Source organism: Anomaloglossus baeobatrachus, chromosome 3 (genome assembly GCF_048569485.1).
Source record: "Anomaloglossus baeobatrachus isolate aAnoBae1 chromosome 3, aAnoBae1.hap1, whole genome shotgun sequence".
Lineage (NCBI taxonomy): Eukaryota > Metazoa > Chordata > Amphibia > Anura > Aromobatidae > Anomaloglossus > Anomaloglossus baeobatrachus.
Window position 1 is genome coordinate 491,894,258 of NC_134355.1, and position 18,248 is coordinate 491,912,505.

The 18,248-nt window shown below is 46.2% G+C and overlaps 1 protein-coding gene across 1 annotated transcript in view; it reads left to right on the forward strand.

Moving 5' to 3' along the window:
- Positions 1–18,248, forward strand: part of WDR49 (WD repeat domain 49) — a 306,857-nt gene that overhangs the window by 217,202 nt on the left and 71,407 nt on the right. The gene's annotated exons all lie outside the window — the stretch shown is intronic.

Here is an 18,248-nt window from a genome sequence, read left to right on the forward strand (position 1 = left end):
CCTTTAGATTTGGCTCCCCTGTACTATTATAGTGAATGGGCAAAATGTTTTACTACCAGATAAGCGCCATGTCATACCGTGGATACAGGCCTTGTTTCAACTATCACTAATTCTTTGTGACATTATTCACACTTAGTCCTCCCCTTTTTTCATTGTGTGAGCTCAATAAATATCTGTCCTTCCCAATTCCTTTATATTTGTTCACAAACCAAAAATCCCACTCCTATGCACCATCAGTGTGTGATTTGAGCTCAAGCCTTGTACTTACCTGTTACTGAGTTTCCTTTTGTGGTCAGTGGGATCCAGATTTTTATTCCCTTAACCTATGCTTGTAAACGTCCTACTATTTTTCTACTTGTCATTAATAAATATTAAATAAATTTATACTATTTGCATCAGTACTCCTAGTGCTCCTGTTTGTTACATACCTTTTGGAGTGTGCTGTCTCGGGGCCACACTGGGAGGTTTCAATTATGCCCTATCCGGTGTGACCCACATGAGACCCCAATTTGTGACCATGTGGCTATTTGTTTGGATATGCACCAAAGATATGTTGAGGAACATGAAGGAGGCAGGGGTCATCCGTGATAGTTGTAGTCCCTGGGCAGCTCCGTTGGTCCTGGTAAAGAAGAAGGATGGCACCATGAGAATGTGTGTGGATTACCGGAAGATTAATCAGATAACGCATAAAGATGTGTACCCTCTTCCTCGCATTGAAGATTCATTGGCCGCGCTGAAGACTGCTAATTATTTTTCTACCCTTGACCTCACTAGTGGCTACTGGTAGGTGCCGGTTGCGGAAGAAGACCACGAGAAGACTGCGTTAACCACTCCGATGGGGCTCTGCGAGTTCAACAGCATGCCTTTTGGGTTGTGTAATGCCCCAGGAACCTTCCAGAGGCTTATGGAGTGCTGCTTGGGATATCGCAACTTTGAGACGGTCCTATTGTACCTGGATGATGTTATCGTGTACTCCAAGACGTATGAAGCCCATTTAGAGCACCTCGCGGAAGTGTTTGAAGCCCTCTCCAAATACGGGATGAAATTGAAGTCCTCTTAGTACCATCTGCTGAAGCCAAGAGTGCAGTACCTCAGGCATGTGGTGAGAGCTGAAGGTGTGGCCACAGATCCCGAGAAAATCACTGCCATCCAGAGTTGGCCACAGCCTACCACGGTTAAAGAGGTGCAGCAGTTCCTGGGCCTGGTAGGCTACTACCGTCGCTTCATCAAAGGGTACACCAAAATGGCTTCCCCCATGCAGGACCTCCTCGTGGGGCAGACCAAGAATGGCAGAACTCCCGGGCCCCCGTTTGTCTGGGGTGAGAAGCATGAAGAATCCTTCCAGCAATTGAAGTTGGCCCTGGCTGGAGAAGAAATTCTGGCCTATCCTGACTACGGTCTCCCGTTCATTCTCTACACAGACGCCAGCAATGTGGGCTTGGGTGCTATCCTGTCCCAGATGCAAGATAGCAGGGAGAAGGTGATTGCCTATGCAAGCAGGAAGCTCCGGCCGACGGAGAGAAACCTTGAGAATTACAGCTTTTTCAAGTTGGAGTTCTTGGCACTCGTGTGGGCAATAACGGAGAGGTTCAAGCATTATTTGGCATCGGTGAAGTTCACCACCTATACGGACAACAACCCTTTGACACACCTGGACACGGCAAAACTGGGGACCCTGTAACAGAGCTGGGTAGCCCGGCTAGCCAATTACAACTTCACCGTTAATTACAGAGCCGGCCACAAGAACACCAACGTGGATGCCTTGTCCCGGATGCCGCACCTACCCGATGAAGTGGTGGATGAAGATGGCTTGGAGGAAATCGAGCTGCCCGCATTTCATCAGCCAAGGGATGAAATGCCTTTGACCCATTACCACACCAGGGGTGGCGAGAAGCTCAAGATCAGGAACCCGCGGTCCGGCTAGTCAAATGATGATTTCCCAAGATGGTTCCAGGTTAGAGCCTACTGCCCCCTCAGAAGCGCAGCGGCTATGGAAAGAAAGGGATCACCTCTACTTGCAACAGGATAAGCTGTACAGAGGGTTAATCAATCCGAAAACGCACGAGAAGATCCGCCAGCTTGTGGTGCTACAGGCATGTGTACCCATGGTCCTGAAAGCTTATCACGACGGGGCCGGACATTTCGGCTGGAAGAAGTTGGAGATGCTGCTGAGGGAGTGCTTCTACTGGAGCGGGATGAGAGAGTCCGTAGAGGCCTGGTGCAGAGAGTGTGGTCCCTGTTTGCTGAGAAGACGGGAAGAAACCAGTCAAAAGGCCCCGCTGCAGCCAATTGTCACCCGCCAGCCGTTGGAGCTGGTCGCCTTGGACCATGTCAAGCTCACGCCTAGCCGGAGTGGATGTACGTACGCCCTAACAATCGTAGACCGCTATTCCAGGTTCATGGTGGTGGTCCCCGTCAAGGACTTACCAGGCCGCACTGCAGCAAGGGTCTTCCAGGCGTATTTCTGCCAGCCGCATGGTTATCCGGAGAAGGTGCTTACGGACCAGTGCCCAGCCTTCGAGTCAGAGGTTTTCAAGAATTCTGCAATTTGTACAGATGCAAGAAGATCCGGACCACGGCCTACCATGCCCAGACTAACGGGATGTGTGAGAAAATGAATCACCTGGTCCTTAACCTTCTCAAAACCCTGCCTCTAGAGGAAAGAAACTTGTGGTCCGAGAAGCTGCCCGACTTAGTGGACATGTACAATAATATCCCCTGCGGTTCCACTAAATGCACGCCTGCGTACCTGATGAGGGCCCGGCCTGGGTAGCTTCCAGTGGATCTAGAATTGGACGTCGAGATACCTGAGACCATCTCCCCCACTGCCAATTGGGACGCCAAGCGCCAGAAGCAGTACCGGCAGATCCAGGAATATGTAGAAAGGAACCTGCGCCAGAGCAGAGAGAGGCAGGAGCAGCGTTTTAACAGACGAGCCCGGGCTGCCCCCTTTGGACCCGGAGATGTTGTGCTGAAAAGGAAAAGAAAGACACATAAACTAGATGACCAGTGAGAAAGGACCCCTTATGTTATCCAACCCACTGGATGGGAAGACCAGAAAACATACCTCGTCAGTCGTGATCAGGGAAAGACTACAGCCACTGTTTCCAGGGACCACCTGAAGAAGTGCCCAGGGCCCCTGAAGATGGTGGAAGAGGTCTCCCCTCCTACGCCGAACGTGGAGCAGAAGAAAGAGGTGATCCACACTGTGATAGGTGATTTTCCGGCTGATTGGTCTATGCAGAATGGAGCGGTGATTGTTCCCGTTATCATGTTCCCACAACCCGTGGAAGATAGAGAGCCAGAAGAGCCTATCAGCAATACACCAACACCAGCGCCCAGGGATGCACCTACACCCCGCCCCCGTAGATCTTTGCCAGCCATATCTGACGTTGGGGAGAGGGGTCTGTACTTCCCTCCCCCCCACCGGTCCCATGTGAACCTAGAGGGCTCAGAAGGTCCACACGCCCTAACTTTGGTCAGTCGCCACTCAGGTACAGGGAAACCACAATTTAGTGAGTGGTGTCTGTTCGCTGTGTAAATATGAGTATGAATGCCAATCAACTGAGGTTGTCACCAGATTAGAATGTTAGGTAGTGGTTCCCGGCTACCTCCAGTTTAAAGTCCCCTTTGGGACCGTCTGTGCTTTAATGTTCCCGGTTTACAGTTAAAAAGACAGACCATGAACTTGCAGGCCAACCCATAAACTATTGGGTCTTGTAAATAGCCCCTGACCAACCTTCTCACCGTGCCACAGTCTCTGGAGAGGCTGATTGAAGGATGGGCCTGCGGTAGAGTCGGCCGAGACCCTGTCACCAGCAAAACCGGTGACTAACCTCTGGGTCAGGGGTCCCCTGGATGTGGGGCCCTTGAAAAGACTGCCGGGTAAGGAACTTTTTACCCGGCCTGTTTGGGCAACACCTGGACCTGTCCTGGCTTGGGCAAGGGGTGCGCACCAGTGCTTACCGGTGGCACCAGGGGGCAGGTTGTTTTGGGTGGGTGAGGTGAGAAGGACCCGGTCCGTCCCGTCCCGGTTTTTAATGTGCAACGTTTAAGAAAAATGCCTCCCGTATGGGAAGAAACTAAAAATGCTTGAATGTAAATATGTTAGTATACTTGTAATCTGTTTTACCCTTTTCATCTTTTCCAGTTCAGTTCAATAAACGTTGGTGGTCGGACAGCCCGCGGGCGGTCTGTATTAAACCAAGGGGGATGTGATGCCCTGGCAAAACTAGGTAGTCACAGATAGGCCCCTGCAAAACACCATCCCCCATTTAGGAAACACACAGCCAACCTAAAACCCTAGTCACCACCCCTTAGGGAAAGATAGACACACCAGTGGGCGTGACCAGGCAGTTGGACACGCCCACTAAGGGGTCTAGACAGCCCAGGGCGGGAAAGCAAGCAGAAAAAGTTTAGAGTCGAGTCTGGAGAGGAGTATGGGCTGGAGCTAAGTGTAGCTCCAGCAGAGAAAGTCAAGTTGAAAGGTGCCAGGGTAGGAGCCCTGGCACCTAGGAGGCAGACGTGGTCTCCGTCAGCAAGAGACGGGAAGACGGCTCGTCAGAACCGAGGTGGACCGGGACAGGGTTGTAGCCCGCCAGTACCGACACAGGGAACCGACCCGGAAACCGGAGCACAAAGGGGGTTACTCGGACCCTGAAGCCAGGACTGGAAACAAGCGGCCTGGTTAATTAACCGATTGAGGCTAGGATTAGAGGTTCTGTCCCACCCAAAGTCCCTCATAGAAGACAACAGCCCACTGATAGGGATAAGAGGTCACCGCCAGGGCCCATAGATCCCACGGGCTAGGGTCTGCGGGCACAGCTCCTTAGGCCACATCCGGCCTGGAGCGGACTCCCGAGTTTCAGACTAGGAAGTCCACCTTACACAAAACAGTGCAGAGGAAAAGGATAGAGACCACCAGCCCGGGTGGGGGACCTGAATGCAACCGGCCGCGGCACGGCCACCAGCACCTTGGTTTACCAGAGACTTGTGTGATTTATTGACTATGAGTAACCAAACCTCCCCTTTGCCGTCGCTATACCCTGCACCAGAGACACTGGGCCCCGGGGCAACCATCCCTACCCACAGAGAGGTTAACATCCAGCTGCCACTACATCTCCCCCGGGGTGCCCCATAACAGCAGCGGTGGTGTCCCAACTTACCAAACACCGAGGGTGGCGTCACGAACTTAATACGGCCCAGCCCGTACATCTACATCCGCCCATTTTATTCGGCGTGTCCGCGAGACCCCCGGGTCCGGAGACCCTTGAGCCACCACCCCAGAAGGCCCAGATTCGAGCAGCATCGGCTGCTGCCACGGGGGCGGCACAATGGCGTCTATCAGATACCCCCAAATTGGTTTACCAGCCAAGGTAAAGCAGACAGCTGTAGTCTGGTATTCTCAGGGTGGGAAGGTCCATAGTTATTGGCCCTTCCCCAGCCTAAAAATAGCAGACCACAGCCACCCCAGAAGTGGCGCATCCATTAGATGTGCCAATCCTGGCGCTTCGCCCCAGCTCATCCCGTTGCCCTGATGCGGTGGTAAACAGGGTAATAAATGGGGTTAATACCAGATGTGTAATGTCACCTGACATCAAGCCCAGCAGTTGGTGATGTCATGGCGTCTATCAGATACCCGACATCACCAACTGTCAGTAATAAAAGTAAAAAAAAATAGACGACAAAAAAAAAAAAAAATATTTGAAGAAACACTCCCCAAAACATTCCTTCTTTCTCCAATTTATTGTGAAGAAAAATATATCTCCTGTAATCCATTTTGGAAGTCCCACGACGACTCTGGACCTTCTTGAATATGGAGGGCAGGCTCAGGGAACGTGTCCCCCATTTTCTAGTAGTACAGACCCTTCATGTGAGGAGTGTGGGTGCAAAGAATCTGCACCCACACTCCCTGGGTCACAGCAGCAGAGTGTGTGGAGCCAGTGCAGCTCCACAGCCATTCTCAATGAACACAGGAAGCTGAGCTGAGCTGACAGCTGCACTCTGCGCATGCACATACCGTGTATTGTGAAGGAGGAGGGACGCGGCTGATCAGCGCTGCAAAAAAGGTAAAAACAGCGGGGGAACGCCGTTAAATACCAGGAGGGTATGGCGGGGGACTTAGCTGGACCCGGGGAAGTAGTTTTTTGTCGCATGTGTCGAAGATAGAACTTTTTGGTGATAATTCTAAGCGGTATGTGTGGAGAAAACCAGGCACTGCTAATCACCTGCCAATACAATCCCAACAGTGAAACATCGTGATGGCAAAATCATGATATGGGGGGTGTTTTTCAGCTGCAGGGACAGGACAACTGGTTGCAATTGAAGGAAAGATGAATGTGGCCAAGTACAGAGATTTCCTGGAAGGAAACCTCTTCCAGAGTGCCCTGGACCTCAGACTTGGCCAAAGGTTCACCTTCCAACAAGACAATGACCCTAAGTACACAGCTAAAATAACAAAGGAGTGGCTTCAGAACAATTCTGTGACCATTCGTGACCCAGCCAGAGCCCTGACCTGAACCCAATTGAGCATCTCTGGAGATACCTGAAAATGGCTGTTCACCAACGTTCACCATCCAACCTGACGGAAGTGGAGAGGATCTACAAGGAAGAATGGCAGAGGATCCCCAGATGTGAAAAACTTGTTGCATCATTCCCAAGAAGACTCATGGCTGTACTAACACAAAAGGGTGCTTCTACTCAATACTGAGCAAAGGGTCTGAATACTTATGACCATGTGATATTGTAGTTTTTCTTGATTAAAAAATTTGAAAAAATTTCTACATTTCTTCTTTTTTTCTGTCAAGATGGGTGCATAGTATATATTAATGAGAAAAAAAATGGCTGCAATGAAAAAAAGAGTGAAAACTTTAAAGGTGTCTGAATACTTTCCGCACCCACTGTATATAATATATACTCTTACAACGGAATTAGATGGTTCCACAAACTTAAATGTAATTAATTGGGAATTTACGTGATATACCAGCACAAAGTACCAAGTATTTATGAAGCGTAAAGCAAATAACACATAGTTTTCTACACTCGTATTTTAAAAAATACCCTTTCATCTTATGAGTGAGCCTATATCGAGGCTAACTTATTTATTGTGATAAAATATATCCCTTTAATGGACAGGTTACTTTTTGGGATAAATATGAAATCTTATTTTTTTGCTATACTTATACAAGGATCTGCCTTTAGAGTTACTGATTTTGTGTGAATGTAGTAAAAAGTTTTTGTATTCTTACGCTTCGATTTTTTTAGCTGAAATGTCTTTTTAAACTGAAGGACATTCAAGTTAGGAATAGGATACAGAAAAAAGCACAATAAGAGAAATGCGGATGGAGCATATAACATTTAGCAGAAGGCAAGTGACCTATTTTAGATAAATAGAAATATATATATTTCAATGTGAACTTAATAATGGAAATGGTGTAATATAATGTAAATATCTACAGTAATAAGGGGAAAATTCAATTAATTGGCAGAAGGTTTATTTTTGTTAATGCTTTTTCAGTATTTTTATTTATGATTTGCATCTAAATGGTTTGAAAATAATTGTTTCTATTTATTTATTTTTACACAAAAATACCGCATTTATTACAATGAGATCTGATCCTGATCTGTATAGTGCCTTAGCACCAATATCCCAGTGATAACATGAAAAATAGAAATAAAGTAAGAATGCATAGTAATATAGTCACTCAGCTTACTGTGCGTTGTGCTAGTGGTGCAAGTGGTGAAGAAAGTTGGAGCTTCAAGATAGGGTTAGCAAGGTGGACTCAGTTAAAAATTTTGCTGCAAGTAGGGAGATTATATACTTTATTAGTATATTTTAATAAACGGTCAATATTAATGAGTGAACCCGAATGGTAAAGTTTGGTGTTCATACCGGACAACAGATGTCCAGATTTCAGAATCGAACATGGACTTTTTAAAAAGTTTGTGTCCAAGTTCGGTATTCAGGTGCTATTCGTTTGTTAATAAAGTTTGTTGATAGCCTACAGCGCAACCAATTAACAAGCTTTATTGCATGCGGAAATTGCCTGTACGCTGCTGTGAACAATAATAATTTAAAAAAAATGGCGTTTGCTCCTGCCTATTTTTGATACCAGCACAGATAAAACAGACAACTGCAGCCCTAGTTGACTGCTTTACCTTGGCTGGTTATTAAAAATAGAGGTGACTCCACCGTTTTTTTGTTTTTTTTTGTTTGTTTTTTTTTATTACTTAAATAATTACAGCTGGCATTAAGCCCATGGGTTAGTAATGGAGAGGTATCCATTCAGCATAATGATCTCTGGGACCAAGCTAGGACATCAGCACAAATCTTAGAAGTCTGTAAGGAACTTGGAATAACCCTAAAGAAATACCCAGACCTGGAAACCACTAGTACAGCATCTCTCCTGTGTCCACTCCCCAGTTGGCACCTTGGTACAAAATGTTCACTCCCAAATCCCACAGATCAAGGTGCAAGGCAGCAAAGACACTTACCTCCCCCAGCTGCACAGGTGAAGCTTCACTGAATCATGAGTGGCCCAATGTAAGACAACTCCTTTGCTATGTCCATTCTGGGTGCAAATGTGCGATGTTTTCTTTTTTGTCCCTACCATGGAGCTCCTTTGTCCCGTAATGGGATTTCCAAACAAAGGACTACGACGTACCTAGACTTCCCCTTTTTGGACACTCTAAAGACTTACCTCACTTATAGTTGCAAATAAATAGCCCTAAACTCTCCCAAACTTCTCAGAGGTATAGAGTGACTCATGGGTTGACCGCACCTGACTTCTGAGGTGTAGACCTCTTTTCTGGACCCCACAACTGAGAGGAACATGCTTATCAATAGTTGAACCTCCATGCCTCCATGGTGGCCATAGTACTATTTTGGAATGGACTAGTTAGGACCTAAAACAGGCCTCCTCTCTGCACCATCTCGTTAAGCCTCCCACCCCCCACATTTATCCGATCTAAGGATTGACCATTGAAAATGCTAAAACTGAATAATTAAGATTACATTAAAGCCCAATATTACTGACATTAACTGTTCCCCTAGTGTTAGTCCATATCTTCCTCCCTTTTCTTTCCACCCACTCTACCATAGTTCGGATTAGACACCTCCTAGGGCAATCAATCTCCACCCATCCAGCCTTATTATGACTAAAGATCAAAAGGTATTCAAAATAGCTCATTTCAACACCCATGGCCTCAACTCACCCATCCGTCGATCCCAGACTCTTGTCCACTTTTGATATACACCTGCTTCAACAAAACCCACTTTAAGATAGACAAAATCCCACTCTTTATGAAAGCCCAATATAGTGGTATCACACTCCCTCTCCCCAAAAAGGTTCTAAAGGAGTATCCATATCTTTTGCTAAGAACATACCCTTTCTGCTTTGAGGCTCAATTGTTGACCCAGAGGGTCACTACATATTTGTAAAGTGACTTTTGGCAGTGACAATAGTAACATTTGGTAATCTGTATGCACCTAATAAAAAACAAGTAAAATGGATTATATCCACAATCAACAAATTTCACTTCTTCCTAGAAGGCTCCCACATATTGTGCAGAAATGTCAATCTTGCATTAGACCCACTAATTAGATTTAACATCCAAAAAAAGCCCCATATCCCTTCAAGATCTCTCTCGAGATAAAAATGCATTACAATCCATGACTTTGATAGATATATAGTGCTATCTTCATCCCACTGACTGGAGATATACCTTTTATTTGCATCCACACAACTCCTACCCCAGACTGGACATCTTTACGCCCAGATTCCTCATACCCACAACCCTCAAAACAGAAATACTCCCAACAGTGCACTCAGACCACGTGGTCGTGTCAGTGAGGATCCTGCTCCAAAATCCATATGCAACGTACTGCACATGGAGGCTAAACGAGTCGACCCTCAACCCTGATGGACTACCCGCTTCGTACTCCAAAACCTTTTCTAAAACCATTGGTCCACATCTTTTAAATGTGCAACACTATTCTACAAGGGAGAATATTCAATTGCTTGAAGCAAAAAAAAGAGAGTAAAGACCCAGAGTGCTGTGGAAGTTACAGATCGATCTACCTCCTGAATGTGAACCTCAAACTCTACACTAATATCATAGCGAAGCTAATTGCAAAATTTCTGCATTTCTCATTTAACCAGATCAGATAGGTTTTATAAAGGCGAGAGAGGGAAAGGACAATACTTTTCATATCCTACAGCTAATACAGTAAGCAAAACTTCATAAAATTCCGTTAGTGATCTTCGGTACTGACGTAGAAAAAGCTTTTGAAAGGGTGTACTGGATTTTCCTGCAGGAGACGCTCAATAACGTCCAATTTCCCCTGACTCTTGCCAAAGCCATTCTCCAAATGTACACTCAACCCACACCGAGAATGAAAATTAACAATTCCCTTATGTGACACCCCTGCGGTAACCAGGTGTCACAAAATAAGGTAACATCACTGTAACAGCCCAGGTGCTACATAACTGTGCCAGTTACTACACATACTAGCACACCAGGACACTTACACTCCAAAACCAGGGTGGGAGATTCCCTTAGAACCAGGTGACAGGGCTGGGCACTGTGAGCTAACAGGCAGCCACCTGGGGGAGGAGCGAGTGGCCTGGGGGGTGTGGGTGGAGTGAGTGAAAAGAGGAGAGAAGAAGGAAGGTGTTGAGAGGAGTTGGAAGTGAGCAGAACTAAGAAGGAGAGGGTTGACAGCAAAGGTGTCAAGACAGACAAAGGAATCTTGAGACACAGAGAAAGAGGAAGGAAACTGGACAGAAAAGTGAGAAGTAAGAAAGCCGGCAGAGTAGCAGTAAAGACCTCTCGGACCTAAGGAGAAACATCAGCCACTCAGGGGAGAAAGTAGCTGGAGAGCGGGAGATCAAGCTCCAGGGACAGTGAAATCTTGTGGTAGTGGAAATCCAGGGCTCCCAGTACTTTGCGCGCATGGGGTGCAGATCCCAGAACAGACTGGGACATCAAGCCATCTGTTAACTCTGCCAGGCGGATGGGTTTCCAGGACTCATCTGCCATCACTAACGTTTGAGGCAGCAGCAGCGAAGGGAGGACCGGGACATATTTCCTCAAATAGTGCAAGCTGCCTGCGGCAAGACCCAGACACCAGATGGACCTCCGGGTGCTTCAAGCCAGGGAGGACCCTCACAGACACACGAGTGCATCGGTGGGTGAGTGGCACCAGGTCGGCTGGCACAGGGACACAGGACTCGGGCACACCTGGGATCCAGCACATCCCCAGGGTGTGAACCCAGCTGTAAGTAAAAGCGACCAAACTTCACTCCCCTGTCTGGAATGAGTTATTTCCCTGTCCCTCCATGTTAACCCCTACCTACCCCTGGGGAAAAGCTCTACTCGCGGAGGGCCTCACCATCCATGCTGCCCCATTCATCATCCCCAGAGAGGACCGGCAGCGGCGGCCATACCATCCCTGTCCGCACACCGCAAGTGGCGTAGTCGGACTCTTTTTTTATTATTTTTCCTTTTATTTAAAACTGGTCGACTGTGCCCTCGGATCCGGGACCCCTCGAGCCACGGACCGCCTGGATCTGAGCAGCCAGCTCGCTGCCCCGGGGCGCGACACTTACTTAGTCATTTATTATCAAAAATGGAACAAAACAAGGGTACCATCTCTAACCCATTCTCTTTGTCATGATAACCTCTAATACAAGATATTAAAAAATACCAAGAGATAACAGGTATCAACATAAGAGGAACACACCACAAATCAACAGCCTTCGCAGATAACCTTCTAGTGATAATGTCCCAGCTCGACAGTGGCATCCCAGCGCTCATGCAAATTCTAGAGGTATATAGTTCCTTATCAAATTTTAAGATAAACCCAACTAAATCTGAGGCGCTGAGTTTAAATATACCTACATTAACAATCAATCAATTTAAATCTTGGGTGGCCACCTAAATTTATTTCACATCTAGGCATTAAGATCGGTAGATCCTCAAGAGAGTTATTTGATTAAAATTTTAAACCACGTTTAACTACGGCAACAAATCAGATTTTACCATATATAACAAATTACTTGTTGGAGACATTCCGATGAAACAAGCTTACATTTCACATTGGGAGAGAGACCTAGGAATAACTTTCACGGAAAATCAGACCAATCACATTTACAATGCATCACGTGTGCCCTCACATTGCATCAAAGTTCAGGAAAACTCATATAAAATCATTACATGATGGTATATCACTCCATCACAGACTCAGAAGTGGCATTCATCCACCCCCGACCAATGCTGGAGATATGAAAAAGATAAAGGAACCTATTTACACATATGGTGTTATAGCTGATGATTCGGACCTGTCAGAAAGAAGTATCGCTTGTTATAAAAGACTTGCTATATACCTAATAAAAGACTTGCTATATACCCAAACAGCTCTAACTCCAGAACAGAGACCTTCTTAAACTTCCCTATTTGGCCAAAAGATAAGCTATCATCCAAATTAGCCTAATTCATCATTGCCGTCAGCAAACTCCTCATACCCCCACGTTGGCACTCAACTGAAGTGCCACTTAAGAAGCATCTCTTACTTAAAATTGATTAGCTATACCATATTGAGGAGTTGGCTGCTCTTACCCAACATAATATAACTCCTTTCAGGAGGGTCTGGAAACCATGGTAGGAGTATGGAAAGACACCCAGGTTCACATCCTCTACCCCTACTTTCATATAACACAAGGAGAGGTTGTGGGAACCCCTGATTGCAAACTGAGGCCAGAAACCAAAGACCTAAATAACCATGCGTTACCGAAGAGAAATATTGAAATGCTTACTAGTTCCTATAGCTGGGGCTACCAAACCTCCATAGCCTCTAACCCCCCCCCCTCCCCCTGCTTTTCTAAATTACCCTCTAACTCCCCCCCTCCTTTTTTCTAGGCTCATCTTACCTACCCCTCCTTACTTTTTTCTCCCCTTTATACTTCTCCCTGTGTCTTTATTCCTCATTTCCATTGTGTATGTTTGCTAAGCCATGTTAAATTGGTAAACAACTAATTTTCATTTGTAAACAATAATGTTCACTATGATACAATTACAATGCTAATACGGACTGTAATTTTATGAGCAAGAGAAGCGATGCTAGTGCACTGCAGTTGTTACATGCAGCATGTCCTTATATCTCAATTTCTACTGGTTGTAATTGTTTATAAGCTTTTGTTTATGGTTGTATTTCTAAATATAACATTAAAAAGAAAAGAAAGGTTTCATTTCTATTCTGCTAAGATTTACTTCTTGTAGCTATTAATCTCAGTTGCAGCCACATCCTTCTGCCATTTAAGCCCGTACCTTACTCTCTCCTATATTAACTATAGTTCATTCTAAGCTGACCTGTGAAGGCGCTGTCTCTGGAGAAATCTGTGGTGATCTTTCCAGGGGTTGTGGTGGAGTATCTCTCTGGAGAAAAATTTGAGTTTTGTTGAACCTGTCTCCCTTGTTTGTCTCCCTTTTCTTGTGTTGTCCATTAGTAGTAAGACTAGGGGCTTGCTGGCCTGCTCACTAGTCAGAGCTAGTCCCACACAATCACACACAAAAGGAAGGATGTTGTGAATGTCATCCAAGTGGGTGCTGGTGTGGAGCTCTCTCTGGTAGCCAGGAATGGTAATGAAGCTGAGTCTGAATCTGTGACTCAGACAGATGTTGGAGTTAATTGGTAATTCAAGAAGTCCTATTGCAGATCAGCCTAGTGTATTTAGAAGAGCATTCTCTGCCTGGCGGCCGCCAGTGGTTAATGTTTTCCTGCTTCTTCTGAAGATGGCTAGGAGTTTTCCCTTCAGTTTCTCCCATTAATTCTGTGCCTGAATCTACTCCAGATAAGTTTGCTAGTTTCTGTGCCTAATTGCTGAAATTGCACTTAAGGGTATGTCTGCTTATTCTATTTGGGTCTGTGCTTGATTTTTTGTATGTGAGAATCTGTCTCTCTGCTTTTGTGAGCAGGGAAGTTCCTCCAGCAAGAAAAGGAGCAACCCTGTTCATGTTTGGATTATTTGCACTTTAGAATATTGTTTGTTCTGTGATTTTGTTTCTTCCCTATTTATCTGCAGTTCACTTTAAAGTGTCTGGCACAAGAGTACCTGATATAGCGGGGAAAGACCCAGTGGTCTTAGTATTTTTTTTCCTATCAGGAGTTTAGTATTTTTTGCAGGGTTTTTTGCTGGCCGAAATCAGTTATCTGTCCTGTCCTGTCGTATCCAATAAGTCGGGCCTCACCTTTGCTAATCTATATTTTCTATCTGTGTATTGGGTTTTCTTACATCACCGTTGTTGCATGTTGGGGGCTTGCTATTTTGGGGACTGCTCCGAGGCAAGTTAGGATTCCTCATTTTTATCTTTGAGGTCTAGCAAATTTTGTCTGACAGATAGGGAATTGCGGTCAGCTTAGTTTCCAACTACTCTTGTGGTTTTGTTTTTTCCTGATTAACGGGATTTTTTGGGATCGTCCAGAGTTACCAGATCATAACAGAAGGACCCATGTAGAAAAGATAGGAAGCTCAGGGATCAGACACAGGTGAGTTAGGTGGTGAACCTTCTCCCCTCTCTCTATTGTCAGGGCCTTCCTTTACATCTTCCCTGGTTTATCCTTCCTCTTGTGCCTCTTCGGCGTGACACAAATAAAGCTGAGAGTCTGCACTTTAAACTTTCCATTCCCTAAATATCATGAATATAGCAAAAATACATTTTTAGAAAATATATATTTTACATACATACATACAGTATAGGTACAGTAAGGTTCAGAAATATTTGGACAGTGAAACAAGTTTTGATAATTTAGCGGTTTACCAAAACATGTTCAAGATATAATATATATAAGGGGTATTCCCATCTCTAAGATTATATCCCAATATGTAGTAGGTGTAATAATAATAATAATAATAGCAAATACCTCTAATTATAAATGTAGTCTAGTTTGTCTGACAAGCTATGTCTCTTACCTCATGTGCAGGTGTAGCGCCCCACAGGGCAGGTGCATTTAACCTACTCGCCTCTGAGCCGTTGACTGTCGTTGTCACGGGCGGTCTATCCTGGCTCCATTGCCCTGAGGTGTACAGAAGATGGCTGGGGAAGGATGATGGGGGTAATTGTGAGGTGTTTTTCGTGATGCCACCTGTGGTATATGGCCAGGAAATGGGCCTCTGCTGCTGTCGCTCTCATCCAGGGCAGATGGTAGTAGCAGCCAGGGATGGTATCGCTCTCCACAGGTAGAGCAGGACCTGGGTAGGATGATGAGGGGAGTAGTGATGGCGGCTCAGAACGGCAGTAGGGGTAATAAAGAGTCAGAGTCTATGGCTGCAGTTCCAGGTTGTTTACTCATTGTTAGTGCTGTGCCGCTCACCCAGGTAATACCGGTCACTTGCTATGATGGGCTCCATCGAACCCGAATCCCTTTAGAGATCAGTCTGGTTTCGTGTTTTGTGTTTGGTGGGTTTCTCCTTGTAACACGTGTTTGTAGATCCACTGGCTTGAAACTACAAGAGTACCCTGGGTTTCACAAGATGTACTCTTGCCCCTATCTGCAGGTGCCACGGTTCCGATGTGGGGTCCGGCTTGGAGCGAGACCCCGGATCCTATATGGCACTGTGCTGCTGGGCACTATGTGATCAGTGAAGCTTGATACTTTCCCCGTCCAGACATATTCTGGAAAACCAACGTGAAGTATGATCTTCCCTAGGGTCCTGCTGCCCTGCGTGGCGTCGGTTCCGAGGGGAGCAGATTCACTCTCCCCATGGCAACCGTGTGAACTTTCTCCTCTTTCCCACCGGAGAACCCCTGAGATGCGACTGCTCCTTTCCTCTCCTGTTGGAGAACTCTAACTGTTATGTTGGCTCCTGACTACACCTGCTGGCTGCACCTCCCCCTCCCAGGTCCTAAGCTAGTGTGACTGGGGTCCCTATTGAGGGCATCCTATAAATACCTGTCGGCGACACCTTTATTACCCGACCCTAGCCCAGTCCCCAGTGGGAACAGTGCAACCTGATGTGTATTTGAGTGTGTAATGTAGTGAAACCGGGACTGACCTCCTCAGGAACCGAGTTTAGCATTACACCCAAATTTGGGTGCAATACCCTGTGGCAACTGAAGCCTCAGGGGCACCACACATGCATGGCAGTAGCTTAGGTATCCATGGTTACGTTTACAACCACATGCAACTAACAGTTAGTTGCACGTGGTCGTAACCATTTAAAGATTATTCACATTATTGATTTACTCATTGTTAAAGAATTAATTGATTGTTATCTTTGCTGATAAGTAATTGATTTTTAGCCTTAAGGCCCAGTCACACACAACGACTTACCAGCGATCCCGAAAACGATGCGACCTGATAGGGATCGCAGGTAAGTCGCTGGGAGGTCGCAGGTGAGATGTCACACAGTCAGATCTTACCAGCGATGCAGGAACAATACAGGTCGCAGTAGCGACCTGTATAACGATCTCAGCAGTCACTGTGACCCTGTCACACAGTGTCAAACACAGCGATGTGTCCTGCACAGCAGGACATCGCCTTTGAAGAAAATGGCCTGGACCATTCTGCAACGACTAGCGATCTCACAGCAGGGGCCTAATCGCTGGTAAGTGTCACACATAACGAGATCGCTAACGGGATCGCTACTGCGTCACCAAACGGTGACTCAGCTGCGATCTCGCTAGCGATCTCGTTATGTGTGACAGTACCTTTAAGGTACCATCACACTAAGCAACATTGCTAGCAACATTGCTGCTGAGGCACAACTTGCTAGCGATGTTGCTTAGTTTGACATCCAGCAACAACCTGGCCCCTGCTGTGAGGTCGTTGGTTGTTGCTGAATGTCCCGGGCCATTTTTTAGTTGTTGCTCTCCCACTGTGAAGCACACATCGCTGTGTGTGACAGCGAGAGAGCAACAACTGAATGTGCAGGCAGCAGGAGCCGGCTTCTGCGGACGCTGGTAACCACGGTAAACAGCGGGTAACCAAGAAGCCCTTACCTTGGTTACCCGATATTTACCTTCATTACCAGCATCCGCCGCTCTCAGGTGCCGCGCTCCTGCTCCTTGCACACATAGCCATACTACACATCGGGTAATTAAGCCGATGTTTACTGTGGCTAGGAGTACAGGGAGCAGGAGCCAGCACTGACAGCTGAGAGCGGCAGACGCTGGTAACGAAGGTAAATATCGGGTAACCAAGGTAAGGGCTTCTTGGTTACCCGCTGTTTACCCTGGTTGCCAGCGTCCGCAGAAGCCGGCTTCTGCTGCCTGCACACGTAGCAGAGTACACATCGGGTAATTAACCCGATGTGTACTGTGGCTAGGTGTGCAGGGAGCCAGCGCTAAGCGGTGTGCGCTGGTAACCAAGGTAAATATCGGGTTGCTTACCCGATATTTACCTTAGTTACCAAGCGCAGCATGCTTCCACGTGTAGTGACGCTCCAGTGATCCCTGCCAGGTCAGGTTGCTGGTGGGATCGCTGGAGCGTCGCTTAGTGTGACATCTCACCAGCGACCTCCTAGCAACTTACCAGCGATCCCTATCAGGTTGTATCGTTGTTGGGATCGCTGGTAAGTTGTTTAGTGTGACTGGGCCTTAATACAACCTGTTGTGATGGTTTTATCTATCTATCTATCTATCTATCTATTTTTCTTACCGGTGCACACAGACAGGAAAGGGCCCTTGCGCAAGAACATTATAAGTGCCATTTGCGGTCCAATGCTTCATCATAAGGCACAATTCCACCTTAAATATTGGGCCCCTGTGCAATCATCATGTCACAAAAGGAAATCTAGGTTTAATTTTTAATCTTCAAAAAGTTACAAGTGAATAAAATTTATTAAAGATGGTATATGAGCACAACATGACTGTTCAAACTAAGCTCATGTGCTCAGTGCACCCTTGGCATTGCCAAACAGTTCAGTGCACTTTCCCACCTACTTATTTAATATCTATCTCTCTGACCTTTTCTGGCTCCAGTAACACCAGAGTTGTCAATCAAGGAAGAGAGGGAGGAGATAAATGAAAAATAAGTAGGTTGGAAGTTGCACTGAACTGCTGAGTCTCGTCAAGTTTGCACTGTGTGCATGGTTTGAACAGTCATCTTATGCTGCCAGACATCATTTAAAAAGTGTGACTATCATAAAATATAACAGTTGTAAGGGTAAATGTTAATAAGGCTGCCGTGTACACACTTTCTGCAAGGCACTCCGCTTAGCAGGTTCCAGAAGAACCGTGACCTTCACTCT